The 15,707-nt window shown below is 53.6% G+C and overlaps 1 pseudogene; it reads left to right on the top strand.

Annotated features, from left to right (window-relative positions):
• Window positions 1-7,685: 7,685 nt before the first annotated feature.
• LOC140472024 (ephrin-A2 pseudogene) overlaps window positions 7,686-15,707 on the top strand; it is a 198,802-nt pseudogene continuing 190,780 nt past the window's right edge.

Raw genomic sequence — 15,707 nt, forward strand, 5'->3', positions numbered from 1 at the left:
ACCTGCACATCCCTGGGCACTATGGGACAATTTAGCGTGGCCAATCCACCCTAACCTGCACATCCCTGGGGCACTACGGGACAATTTAGCACGGCCAATCCACCCTAATCTGCACAATCCTGGGCACTACGGGACAATTTTGCATGTCCAATCCACCCTAACCTGCACATCCCTGGGCACTATTGGACAATTTAGCATGGCCAATCCACCCTAACCTGCACATCCCTGGGCACTATGGGACAATTTAGCATGGCCAATCCACCCAAACCTGCATATCCCTGGAGACTATGGGACAATTTAGCATGGCCAATCCACCCTAACCTGTACATCCCTGGGCACTATGGGACAATTTAGCATGGCCAATCCACCCTAACCTGTACATCCCTGGGCACTATGGGACAATTTAGCATGGCCCATCCACCCTAACCTGCACATCCCTGGGCACTGTGGGACAGTTTAGCATGGCCAATCCACCCTAACCTGCATATCCCTGGGGCACTATGGGACAATTTAGCATGGCCCATCCACCCTAACCTGCACATCCCTGGGCACTGTGGGACAATTTAGCATGGCCAATCCACCCTAACGTGCACATCCCTGGGCACTACGGGACAAGTTAGCATGGCCAATCCATCCTAACCTGCACATCCCTGGGCACTACGGGACAACTTAGCATGGCTAATCCACCCTAAACTGCACATCCCTGGTCACTATGGGACAATTTAGCATGGCCAATCCACCCTAACATGCACATCCTTGGGGCACTATGGGACAATTTAGCACGGCCAATCCACCATAACCCGCACATCCCTGGGCACTATGGGACAATTTAGCATGGCCAATCCACCCTAACCTGCACATCCCTGGGCACTATGGGACAATTTAGCATGGCCAATCTACCCTAACCTGCACATCCCTGGGCACTATGGGACAATTTAGCATGGCCAATCCACCCTAACCTGCACATCCCTGGGCACTATGGGACAATTTAGCATGGCCAATCCACCCCAACCTGCACATCCCTGTGCACTACGGGACAATTTAGCATGGCCAATCCACCCTAACCTGCACATCCCTGGGCACTATGGGACAAGTTAGCATGGCCAATCCACCCTAACCTGCACATTCCAGGACACGACAGGACAATTTGGCATGGCCAATCCACCCTAACCTGCATATCCCTGGAGACTATGGGACAATTTAGCATGGCCAATCCACCGTAACCTGCACATCCCTGGGCACTATGGGACAATTTAGCATGGCCAATCCACCCTAACCTGCACATCCCTGGGCGCTTTGGGACAATTTAGCATGGCCAATCCACCCTAACCTGAACATCCCTGGGCACTATGGGACAATTTAGCATGGCCAATCCACCCTAACCTGCACATCCCTGGGCACTACGGGACAATTTAGCATGGCCAATCCACCCTAACCTGCACATCCCTGGACACTATGGGACAATTTAGCATGGCCAATCCACCCTAACCTGCACATCCCTCGGGCACTATGGGACAATTTAGCATGGCCAATCCACCCTAACCTGCACATCCCTGGACACGACAGGACAATTTAGCATGGCCAATCCACCCTAACCTGAACATCCCTGGGCACTATGGTACAATTTAGCATGGCCAATCCACCCTAACCTGCACATCCCTGGGCACTATGGGACAATTTAGCGTGGCCAATCCACCCTAACCTGCACATCCCTGGGGCACTACGGGACAATTTAGCACGGCCAATCCACCCTAATCTGCACAATCCTGGGCACTACGGGACAATTTTGCATGTCCAATCCACCCTAACCTGCACATCCCTGGGCACTATTGGACAATTTAGCATGGCCAATCCACCCTAACCTGCACATCCCTGGGCACTATGGGACAATTTAGCATGGCCAATCCACCCAAACCTGCATATCCCTGGAGACTATGGGACAATTTAGCATGGCCAATCCACCCTAACCTGTACATCCCTGGGCACTATGGGACAATTTAGCATGGCCAATCCACCCTAACCTGTACATCCCTGGGCACTATGGGACAATTTAGCATGGCCCATCCACCCTAACCTGCACATCCCTGGGCACTGTGGGACAGTTTAGCATGGCCAATCCACCCTAACCTGCATATCCCTGGGGCACTACGGGACAATTTAGCATGGCCAATACACCCTAACCTGCACATCCCTGGGCACTACAGGACAATTTAGCATGGCCAATCCACCCTAATCTGCACCTCCCTGGGCACTACGGCACAATTTAGAATGGCCAATCCACCCTAACCTGCACATCCCTGGGCACCACGGGACAATTTAGCATGGCCAATCCACCCTAACGTGCACATCCCTGGGCACCACGGGACAAGTTAGCATGGCCAATCCATCCTAACCTGCACATCCCTGGGCACTACGGGACAATTTAGCATGGCCAATCCACCCTAACGTGCACATCCCTGGGCACTACGGGACAAGTTAGCATGGCCAATCCATCCTAACCTGCACATCCCTGGGCACTGTGGGACAACTTAGCTGGCCAATCCACCCTAATGTGCACATCCCTAGACACTACAGGACAACTTAGCATGGCTAATCCACCCTAAACTGCACATCCCTGGTCACTATGGGACAATTTAGCATGGCCAATCCACCCTAACCTGCACATCCCTGGGGCACTAGGGGACAATTTAGCACGGCCAATCCACCCTAACCCGCACATCCCTGGGCACTATGGGACAATTTAGCATGGCCAATCTACCCGAACCTGCACATCCCTGGGCACTATGGGACAATTTAGCATGGCCAATCCACCCCAACCTGCACATCCCTGTGCACTACGGGACAATTTAGCATGGCCAATCCACCCTAACCTGCACATCCCTGGGCACTATGGGACAAGTTAGCATGGCCAATCCACCCTAACCTGCACATTCCAGGACACAACAGGACAATTTGGCATGGCCAATCCACCCTAACCTGCACATCCCTGGACACTATGGGACAATTTAGCATGGCCAATCCACCCTAACCTGCATATCCCTGGACACTACGGGACAATTAAGCACGGCCAATCCACCCTAACCTGCACGTCCCTGGACACTATGGGACAATTTAGCATGGCCAATCCACCCTAACCTGCACATCCCTGGACACTACAGGACAATTTAACATGGCCAATCCACCCTAACCTGCACATCCCTGGTCACTACAGGACAATTTAGCATGGCCAATCCACCCTAACCTGCATGTCCCTGGACACTACGGGACAATTAAGCACGGCCAATCCACCCTAACCTGCACATCCCTGGGCACTATGGGACAATTTAGCACGGCCAATCCACCCTTACCTGCACATCCCTGGTCACTACAGGACAATTTAGCATGGCCAATCCACCCTAACCTGCACATCCCTGGGAACTATGGGACCATTTAGCATGGTCAATCCACCCTAACCTGCATGTCCCTGGGCACTATGGGACAATTTAGCATGGCCAATCCACCCTAACCTGCACATCCCTGGACACTATGGGACAATTTAGCATGGCCAATCCACCCTAACCTGCACATCCCTAGGCACTACGGGACAATTTAGCATGGCCAATCCACCCTAACCTGCACATCCCTGGGCACTACGGGACAATTTAGCATGGCCAATCCACCCTAACCTGCACATCGCTGGGCACTACGGGACAATTTAGCATGGCCAATCCACCCTAACCTGCACATCCCTGGACACTATAGGACAATTTAACATGGCCAATCCACCCTAACCTGCACATCCCTGGACACTATAGGACAATTTAGCACGACCTTTCCACCCTAAACTGCACATCCCTGAGCACTATGGGACAGTTTAGCATGGCCGATCCACCCTAACCTGCACATCCCTGGGCACTACGGGACAATTTAGCACGGCCAATCCACCCTAATCTGCACATCCCTGGGCACTACGGGACAATTTTGCATGTCAATCCACCCCAACCTGCACATCCCTGGGCACTATGGGACAATTCAGTACGGCCAATCCACCCGAACCTGCATATCCCTGGACACTATGGGACAATTTAGCATGGCCAATCCACCCTAACCTGCACATCCCTGGGCACCACGGGACAATTTACCATGGCCAATCCACCCTAACCTGCACATCCCTGGGCACTATGGGACAATTTAGCATGGCCAATCCACCCTAACCTGCACATCCCTGGACACTTCAGGACAATTTAGCATGGCCAATCCACCCTAACCTGTACATCCCTGGACACTACAGTGCAATTTAGCATGGCCAATCCACCCGAACCTGCACATCCGTGGGCAGTATGGGACAATCCACCCTAACCTGTACATCCCTGGGCACTATGGGACAATTTAGCATGGCCAATCCACCCTAACCTGCACATCCCTGGGCACTACGGGACAATTTAGCATGGCCAATCCACCCTAACCTGCACATCCCTGGGGCCCTATGGGACAATTTAACATGGCCAATCCATCCTAACCTGCACATCCCTGAACACTACAGGATAATTTAGCACCGCCAATCCACCCTAAACTGCACATCCTTGGGCATGACGGGACAATTTAGCATGGCCAATCCACCCGAACGTGCACATCCCTGGGCTCTATGGGACAATTTAGCATGGCCAATCCATCCTAACCTGCACATCCCTGGGCACTATGGGACAACTTAGCATGGCCGATCCACCCGAACGTGCACATCCCTAGACACTACAGGACAACTTAGCATGGCCAATCCACCCTAAACTGCACATCCCTGGGCACTATGGGACAATTTAGCATGGCTAATCCACCTGAATGTGCACATCCCTGGGCACTATGGGACAATTTAGCATGGCCAATCCACCCTAACCTGCACATCCCTGGGCACTACGGGACAATTTAGCATGGCCAATCCACCCTAACCTGCACATCCCTGGGCACTATGGGACAATTTAGCATGGCCAGTCTACCCTAACCTGCACATCCCTAGGCACTGTGGGACAATTTAGCATGGCCAATCCACCCTAACCTGCACATCCCTGGGCACTACGGGACAATTTTGCATGTCCAATCCACCCCAACCTGCACATCCCTGGGCACTATGGGACAATTCAGTACGGCCAATCCACCCGAACCTGCATATCCCTGGACACTATGGGACAATTTAGCATGGCCAATCCACCCTAACCTGCACATCCCTGGGCACCACGGGACAATTTACCATGGCCAATCCACCCTAACCTGCACATCCCTGGGCACTATGGGACAATTTAGCATGGCCAATCCACCCTAACCTGCACATTCCAGGACACGACAGGACAATTTAGCATGGCCAATCCACCCTAACCTGCACATCCCTGGTCACGACAGGACAATTTAACATGGCCAATCCACCCTTACCTGCACATCCCTGGTCACTGCAGGACAATTTAACATGGCCAATCCACCCTTACCTGCACCTCCCTGGCCACTACAGGACAATTTAGCATGGCCAATCCACCCTTACCTGCACCTCCCTGGCCACTACAGGACAATTTAGCATGGCCAATCCACCCTAACCTGCATATCCCTGGACACTACGGGACAATTAAGCACGGCCAATCCACCCTAACCTGCACGTCCCTGGACACTATGGGACAATTTAGCATGGCCAATCCACCCTAACCTGCACATCCCTGGACACTACAGGACAATTTGGCATGGCCAATCCACCCTAACCTGCACATCCCTGGACACTACAGGATAATTTAGCATGGCCAATCCACCCTTACCTGCACATCCCTGGTCACTACAGGACAATTTAGCATGGCCAATCCACCCTAACCTGCACATCCCTGGGAACTATGGGACCATTTAGCATGGCCAATCCACCCTAACCTGCACATCCCTGGACACTATGGGACAATTTAGCATGGTCAATCCACCCTAACCTGCACATCCCTGGGCACTATGGGACAATTTAGCATGGCCAATCCACCCTAACCTGCACATCCCTAGGCACTACGGGACAATTTAGCATGGCCAATCCACCCTAACCTGCACATCCCTGGGCACTAGGGGACAATTTAGCATGGCCAATCCACCCTAACCTGCACATCCCTGGGCACTTGGGGACAATTTAGCATGGCCAATCCACCCTAACCTGCATATCCCTGAACACTATGGGACAATTTAGCATGGCCAATCCACCCTAACCTGCACATCCCTGGGCACTATGGGACAATTTAGCATAGTCATTCCACCCTAATCTGCACATCCCTGGGCACTACGGCACAATTTAGCATGGCCAATCCACCCTAACCTGCACATCCCTGGGCACTATGGGACAATTTAGCATAGTCATTCCACCCTAATCTGCACATCCCTTGGGCACTACGGGACAATTTAGCATGGCCAATCCACCCTAACCTGCACATCCCTGGGCACTATGGGACAATTTAGCATAGTCATTCCACCCTAATCTGCACATCCCTGGGCACTACGGCACAATTTAGCATGGCCAATCCACCCTAACCTGCACATCCATGAACTCTACGGGACAATTTAGCATGGCCAATCCACCCTAACCTGCACATCCCTGGTCACGACAGGACAATTTAACATGGCCAATCCACCCTTACCTGCACATCCCTGGTCACTACTGGACAATTTAGCATGGCCAATCCACCCTAACCTGCACATCCCTGGGTGTTATGGGACAATTTAACACGGCCAATCCACCCAAACCTGCACATCCCTGGGCAATATGGGACAATTTAGCATGGCCAATCCGCCCTAACCTGCACATCCCTGGGGCACTATGGGACAATTTAGCATGGCCAATCCACCCTAACCTGCACATCCCTGGACACTATAGGACAATTTAACATGGCCAATCCACCCTAACCTGCACATCCCTGGGCACTATGGGACAGTTTAGCATGGCCAATCCACCCTAACCTGCACATCCCTGGACACTATAGGACAATTTAACATGGCCAATCCACCCTAACCTGCACATCCCTGGGCACTATGGGACAATTTAGCATGGCCAATCCACCCTAACCTGCACATCCCTGGACACTATGGGACAATTTAGCATGGCCAATCCACCCTAACCTGCACATCCCTGGGCACCACGGGACAATTTAGCATGGCCAATCCACCCTAACCTGCACATCCCTGGGGCACTATGGGACAATTTAGCATGGCCTTCCCTTCCCCCCTCCCCGTCTTCCTCCATCCCCTCTCCCCCTCCTCCCTTCCCGCTCTCCCCTTCCTCTGCTCTTCCCCACTTCCCATTCACCTTCCCCCCATCCCTCTCCTCCTCCACCCCCTCTCCCTCCCCTCGCCCTCCTACCCCTTCCCCTCCCCCTCCCCTTCAACTGCCCATTTCCCTTCCCCCTTCTCCTCCTCCACCGCCTCTTCCTCCCATTCCACCCTCCCCTCCCTTCCCCCTCTCCCCTTCCACTCCCCCCTCCACTTCCCATTCCCCTTCCCCCCTTCCCTCTCCTCCTCCATCCCCTCTCCCTCCCCCTCCCCTTCAACTGGCCATTCCCCTTCCCCCTCTCCTCCTCCACCCCCTCTCCCTTCCCTTTCACCCTCCCCTTCCACTCTCCCCCTCCGCTCTCCTCCTCCAGCCCCATTTCCTCCCCTCCCTCTCCCTCCCCTTTCCCCCTCCCTTCCCCCTCCCCCACTCCCTCTCCCCTTCCCCCCCCACACCCCCCGAATGTGCCCCGTAGCCAGTCCCCCCGTGTGGGTCTGGGACGAGAGGGGATGAGGCACTTCAAGCCCTCTTCTGTCCCTTTAAGGCTGGGTTTCACTGGGGAGCGTTTTCTTTCTTAACAAAACACAATCTCCTTCCCAACAGACAATGCAGCCAAAAAAAAAACCTTCAGGTTTAAAGTTACCCAGGTTTGGGGCGTGTCTCTTCAATCAATTTTGTTTTACCAATTGAGGAGTGAGCTCTGAACCCAAGAGGTGTCTGCGATTGAGAGAGTGTCGGAGAAGAGAGAGAGAGAGAGAGAGGAACGAAAGAGACTAGAGGGACGCTTAAAAAGTGAAACAAAACAATGCATTTGGAACCTTTCCCACAGCGTGTGCTGTGGTACTGTGTGTTTCTGATTGAAATGGGCCAAATCTCCCCAGCTCGACATACCGTCTACTGGAACAGCACGAATCCGAGGTAAGACAAAACTTCAGACATTGCAAATCCCCTCCCAGATCTCAAGAAAACTTCAGGGGAAACTGGCTGCCGTCAAACCTTTCCCACCAGACTTTTCAAACTTGTCAGGGAGAGCTCTGAAACTTCTGCAAGGACTTTGGAGTGAGGTCAGGGCAAGAGCCGCAAAGTTCAGAAGCTCTTTCAAACTCGGTGAAAATGTTCCGAAAGTTATTTTCGAAACTGCAGGGGGAAGTACTTGTTGAGAGCTTCCCGGGAAATAAAGTGTTTCAAACTTTGCTGGAAAACTCAAGCAATGTTTTCAGAACTCGTGGGGGGAAATGTGTGCCAAAGCTTTCGCAGGGTCGAAAGTTTTCAGATTTGGTGGAGAAGTTTTTGAAACTTTTTTTGAAACGAGGGATGAGGCATCTGCCTTAACTTTTTGCGGAGAAGAAAGTTTTCAAACTTGTTGGAAAAGTTTTTGAAACTTTTTTTGAAACGAGGGGTTTGGCATCTACCTTCACCTTTTGCAGGGTAGAGAGTTTTCAAACTTGTTGGAAAAGTTTTTGGGAGTTTTATTGTTTTGAAACAAGGGTTGAAATATCTGCCAAAGTTTTTTTTTGAGAGTCAGACGTTTTCAGACTTGTTGGAAGAGGTTTGTTTCCAAACTGGGACGGAGGGGGATGGGGAGGGAAGTGTTTGACAAAGCTTTTGCACAAAATAAACTTTTGAGGGTGATAGCCCTCAAAAGCAAAAATTCAAACTGCACGGAACTTTGAGTGAGAGGGGAGCTTCTGAAAGTTAAATCTTATGAAAGGGTTGAGTAAGGGGGTGGGGGGGGTAGACAGAGCAAAAGCAAAAAGGGGGAAGGCAACTTTTGGAAAGATTTCCTTTGAACTTCTCTGCCAGAGAATGCTACCATTCACCTCTTGAAATATTTGCACAGTCAACATGGGGAGGGTGCGGGAGGGACAGAGAGAATGAAACAGTTCCAGGGGAGGGCTTGGGTTTACGAGTTTGGATTTGTGTTCTTGTTATTAAACACGGCAACGTAGGTCATGTGGTATTTGGTAAATATTTCTGACAGAGTGAGGCCCGGGATCACCTTCTCAACAGCAGAGGTGGTTTACAAAATATTTTGGTTGGTTCTTACAGCGACGGCATTGCCCTGGGCTCCTGCCTCGGTTCAAATCGCACACTTTTAATCTGGCAAATTTACCACTCACCGAAAGTGGCTGTGACGGATAAACGTTGGGGAATGAGCTTTCAGACGCTGAGGGGAACAGCGACAGAATTCTCGCCCGAGGGAGTGGGCGCTGTCGGAGGGTCAGTGCTGAGAGGGTGGGCGCTGTCGGAGGGTCAGTGTTGAGGGGGTGGGCGCTGTCGGAGGGTCAGTGCTGAGGGAGTGGGCGCTGTCGGAGGGTCAGTGTTGAGGGGGTGGGCGCTGTCGGAGGGTCAGTGCTGAGGGGGTGGGCGCTGTCGGAGGGTCAGTGCTGAGGGGGCGGGCGCTGTCGGAGGGTCAGTGCTGAGGGAGCGGGCGCTGTCGGAGAGTCAGCGCTGAGGGAGGGGGCACTGTCGTAGGGTCAACACTGAGGGAGAGGGCGCAGTCGGAGGGTCAGTGTTGAGGGAGCGGACACTGTCGGAGGGTCAGTGCTTAGGGAGCGGGCGCTGTCGGTGGGGACGGGTCTGTCCCAGTATACCACTGGGGTACAGTACTGGTGGGGACAGGTCTGTCCCTGTATAACACTGGGGTACAGTACTGGTGGGGACAGGTCTGTCCCTGTATAACACTGGGGTACAGTACTGGTGGGGATGGGTCAGTCGCTCTATAACAATGGGGTACAGTACTGGTGGGGATGGGATTGTCCCTGTATAACACTGGGGTACAGTACTGGTGGGGACAGGTCTGTCACTATATAACACTGGGGTACAGTACTGGTGGGGACGGGTCTGTCCCTGTATAACAGTGGGGTAGAATACTGGTGGGGATGGGTCTGTCACTGTATAACGCTGGGGTACAGTACTGGTGGGGACGGGTCTGTCCCTGTATAACACTGGGGTACAGTACTGGTGGGGCGGGTCTGTCACTGTATAACACTGGGGTACAGTACTGGTGGGGACAGGTCTGTCCCTGTATAACACTGGGATACAGTACTGGTGGGGACGGGTCTGTCCCTGTATAACACTGGGGTACAGTATTGGTGGGGACGGGTCTGTCCCTGTATAACACTGGGATACAGTACTGGTGGGGACGGGTCTGTCCCTGTATAACACTGGGGTACAGTACTGGTGGGGACAGGTCTGTCCCTGTATAACACTGGGGTACAGTATTGGTGGGGACGGGTCTGTCCCTGTATGACACTGGGGTACAGTACTGGTGGGGACGGGTCTGTCCCTGTATAACACTGGGGTACAGTACTGGTGTGGACAGGTCTGTCACTGTATAACACTGGGGTACAGTATTGGTGGGGACGGGTCTGTCCCTGTATAACACTGGGGTACAGTACTGGTGGGGATGGATCTGTCCGTGTATAACACTGGGGTACAGTACTGGTGGGGACGGGTCTGTCCCTGTATAACACTGGGGTACAGTACTGGTGGGGATGGGTGTGTCTCTGTATAACACTGGGGTACAGTACTGGTGGGGACGGGTCGGTCCCTGTATAACACTGGGGTACAGTACTGGTGGGGACGGGTCTGTCCCTGTATAACACTGGGGTACAGTACTGGTGGGGATGGGTCTGTCCGTGTATAACACTGGGGTACAGTACTGGTGGGGACGGGTCTGTCCCTGTATAACACTGGGGTACAGTACTGGTGGGGATGGGTGTGTCTCTGTATAACACTGGGGTACAGTACTGGTGGGGACGGGTCGGTCCCTGTATAACACTGGGGTACAGTACTGGTGGGGACGGGTCTGTCCCTGTATAACACTGGGGTACAGTACTGGTGGGGACGGGTCTGTCCCTGTAAAACACTAGGGTACGGTACTGGTGGGGGCGGGTCTGTCCCTGTATAACACTGGGGTACAGTCCTGGTGGGGACGGGTCTGTCCCTGTGTAACACTGGGGTACAGTACCGGTGGGGACGGGTCTGTCTCTGTATAACACTGGGGTACAGTCCTGGTGGGGACGGGTCTGTCCCTGTGTAACACTGGGGTACAGTACTGGTGGGGACGGGTCTGTCACTATATAACACTGGGGTACAGTACTGGTGGGGACGGGTCTGTCCCTGTATTACACTGGGGTACAGTACTGGTGGGGACAGGTCTGTCACTATATAACACTGGGGTACAGTACTGGTGGGGATGGGTCTGTCACTGTATAACGCTGGGGTACAGTACTGGTGGGGACAGGTCTGTCACTATATAACACTGGGGTACAGTACTTGTGGGGACGGGTCTGTCCCTGTATGGCACTGGGGTACAGTACCGGTGGGGACAGGTCTGTCCCTCTATAACACTGGGGTACAGTACTGGTCGGGACGGGTCTGTCCTTGTATAACACTCGGGTACAGTACTGGTGGGGATGGGTCTGTCCCTGTATAACACTGGGGTACAGTACTGGTGGGGACAGGTCTGTCCCTGTATAACAGTGGGGTAGAGTACTGGTGGGGACGGGTCTGTCCCTGTATAACACTGGGGTACAGTACTGGTGGGGACGGGTCTGTCCCTGTAAAACACTAGGGTACGGTACTGGTGGGGACGGGTCTGTCCCTGTATAACACTGGGATACAGTACTGGTGGGGACGGGTCTGTCATTGTATAACACTGGGGTACAGTACTGGTGGGGACGGGTCTGTCCCTGTATAACAGTGGGGTAGAATACTGGTGGAGACGGGTCTGTCACTGTATAACGCTGGGGTACAGTACTGGTCGGGAAGGGTCTGTCCCTGTAAAACACTAGGGTACGGTACTGGTGGGGACGGGTCTGTCCCTGTCTAACACTGGGATACAGTACTTGTGGGGACGGGTCTGTCCCTGTATGACACTGGGGTACAGTACCGGTGGGGACAGGTCTGTCCCTCTATAACACTGGGGTACAGTACTGGTGGGGACAGGTCTGTCACTATATAACACTGGGGTACAGTACTGGTGGGGACGGGTCTGACATTGTATAACACTGGGGTATAGTACTGGTGGGGACAGGTCTGTCCCTGTATAACACTGGGGAACAGTACTGGTGGTGACGGGTCTGTCACTGTATAACACTGGGGTACAGTACCGGTGGGGACGGGTCTGTCCCTGTATAACACTGGGGTACAGTACTGGTGGGGACAGGTCTGTCCCTGTATAACACTGGGGGACAGTACTGGTGGGGACGGGTCTGTCCCTGTTTTACAGTGGGGTACAGTACTGGTGGGGCGGGTCTGTCCCTGTATAACACTGGGGTACAGTACTGGTGGGGACGGGTCTGTCCCTGTATAACACTGGGGTAGAGTACTGGTGGGGACGGGTCTGTCCCTGTATAACACTGGGATACAGTACCGGTGGGGACGGGTCTGTCCCTGTATAACACTGGGGTACAGTACTGGTGGGGACGGGTCTGTCCCTGTATAACACTGGGGTACAGTACCGGTGGGGGCGGGTCTGTCCCTGTATAACACTGGGATACAGTACCGGTGGGGACGGGTCTGTCCCTGTATAACACTGGGGTACAGTACTGGCGGGGACGGGTCTGTCCCTGTATAACACTGGGGTACAGTACTGGTGGGGACGGGTCTGTCCCTGTATAACACTGGGGTACAGTACCGGTGGGGACGGGTCTGTCCCTGTATAACACTGGGATACAGTACCGGTGGGGACGGGTCTGTCCCTGTATAACACTGGGGTACAGTACTGGTGGGGACGGGTCTGTCCCTGTATAACACTGGGGTACAGTACCGGTGGGGGCGGGTCTGTCCCTGTATAACACTGGGATACAGTACTGGTGGGGACAGGTCTGTCCCTGTACAACACTGGGATACAGGACTGGTGGGGACGGGTCTTTCCCTGTATAACACTGGGGTACAGTACTGGTGGGGACGGGTCTCTCCCTGTATTACACTGGGGTACAGTACTGGTGGGGACGGGTCTGTCCCTGTATAACACTGGGGTACAGTACTGGTCGGGAAGCGTTTGTCCTTGTATAACACTCGGGTACAGTACTGGTGGGGACGGGTCTGTCCCTGTCTAACACTGGGATACAGTACTTGTGGGGACGGGTCTGTCCCTGTATAACACTGGGGTACAGTACTGGTGGGGACGGGTCTGTGCAAGTATAAAACTGGGATACAGTACTTGTGGGGACGGGTCTGTCCCTGTATGACACTGGGGTACAGTACTGGTGGGGACGGGTCTGTCCCTGTATAACACTAGGGGAAAGTACTGGTGGGGACAGGTCTGTCCCTGTATAACACTGGGGTACAGTACTGGTGGGGACGGGTCTGTCCCTGTATAACACTGGGGTACAGTACTGGTGGGGACAGGTCTGTCCCTATGTAACAATGGGGTAGACTACTGGTGGGGACAGGTCTGTCCCTGTATAACACTGGGATACAGTACTGGTGGGGACGGGTCTGTCAGTGTATAACACTGGGGTACAGTATTGGTGGGGACGGGTCTATCCCTGTATAACACTGGGGTACAGTACTGGTGGGGACGGGTCTGTCACTGTATAACACTGGGGTACAGTACTGGTGTGGACAGGTCTGTCACTGTATAAAACTGGGGTACAGTATTGGTGGGGACGGGTCTGTCCCTGTATAACACTGGGGTACAGTACTGGTGGGGACGGGTCTGTCCCTGTATAACACTGGGGTACATTACTGGTGGGGACAGGTCTGTCCCTGTATAACACTGGGGTACAGTACTGGTGGGGACAGGTCTGTCACTGTATAACACTGGGGTACAGTACTGGTGGGGACGGGTCTGTCATTGTATAACACTGGGGTACAGTACTGGTGGGGACGGGTCTGTCCCTGTATAACAGTGGGGTAGAATACTGGTGGGGACGGGTCTGTCATTGTATAACACTGGGGTACAGTACTGGTGGTGACGGGTCTGTTCCTGTATAACGCTGGGGTACAGTACTGGTGGTGACGGGTCTGTCTCTGTATAACACTGGGGTACAGTACTGGTGGGGGCGGGTCTGTCACTGTATAACACTGGGGTACAGTACTGGTGGGGACAGGTCTGTCCCTGTATAACACTGGGGGACAGTACTGGTGGGGACGGGTCTGTCCCTGTATAACACTGGGGTACAGTACTGGTGGGGACAGGTCTGTCACTATATAACACTGGGGTACAGTACTGGTGGGGACGGGTCTGTCTCTGTATAACACTGGGGTACAGTACTGGTGGGGACGGGTCTGTCCCTGTATAACACTGGGGGACAGTACTGGTGGGGACGGGTCTGTCCCTGTATAACAGTGGGGTAGAGTACTGGTGGGGACGGGTCTGTCCCTGTATAACACTGGGGTATAGTACTGGTGGGGACGGGTCTTTCCCTGTATAACACTGGGGTACAGTACTGGTGGGGACGGGTCTCTCCCTGTATTACACTGGGGTACAGTACTGGTGGGGACGGGTCTGTCCCTGTATAACACTGGGGTACAGTACTGGTCGGGAAGGGTCTGTCCTTGTATAACACTCGGGTACAGTACTGGTGGGGACGGGTCTGTCCCTGTCTAACACTGGGATACAGTACTTGTGGGGACGGGTCTGTCCCTGTATGACACTGGGGTACAGTACCGGTGGGGACAGGTCTGTCCCTCTATAACACTGGGGTACAGTACTGGTGGGGACAGGTCTGTCACTATATAACACTGGGGTACAGTACTGGTGGGGACGGGTCTGTCACTGTATAACACTGAGATACAGTACTGGTGGGGACGGGTCTGACATTGTATAACACTGGGGTATAGTACTGGTGGGGACAGGTCTGTCCCTGTATAACACTGGGGAACAGTACTGGTGGTGACGGGTCTGTCACTGTATAACACTGGGGTACAGTACTGGTGGGGACGGGTCTGTCACTGTATAACCCTGGGGTACAGTACTGGTGGGGACAGGTCTGTCACTGTATAACACTGGGGTACAGTACTGGTGGGGACGGGTCTGTCACTGTATAACACTGGGGTACAGTACTGGTGGGGACGGGTCTGTCCCTGTATAACACTGGGGTACAGTACTGGTGGGGACGGGTCTGTCCCTGTATAACACTGGGGTACAGTACTGGTGGGGACGGGTCTGTCCCTGTATAACACTGGGGTACAGTACTGGTGGGGACAGGTCTGTCCCGGTATAACACTGGGGTACAGTACTGGTGGGGACGGGTCTATCCCTGTATAACACTGGGGTACAGTACTGGTGGGGACGGGTCTGTCACTGTATAACACTGGGGTACAGTACTGGTGGGGACAGGTCTGTCCCTGTATAACACTGGGGTACAGTACTGGTGGGGACGGGTCTGTCCCTGTATAACACTGGGGTACAGTACTGGTGGGGACGGGTCTGTCCCTGTATAACACTGGGGTACAGTACCGGTGGGGACGGGTCTGTCCCTGTAAAACACTAGGGTACGGTACT

The sequence above is a fragment of the Chiloscyllium punctatum genome, unplaced genomic scaffold (assembly GCF_047496795.1).
Source record: "Chiloscyllium punctatum isolate Juve2018m unplaced genomic scaffold, sChiPun1.3 scaffold_219, whole genome shotgun sequence".
Classification (NCBI taxonomy): domain Eukaryota; kingdom Metazoa; phylum Chordata; class Chondrichthyes; order Orectolobiformes; family Hemiscylliidae; genus Chiloscyllium; species Chiloscyllium punctatum.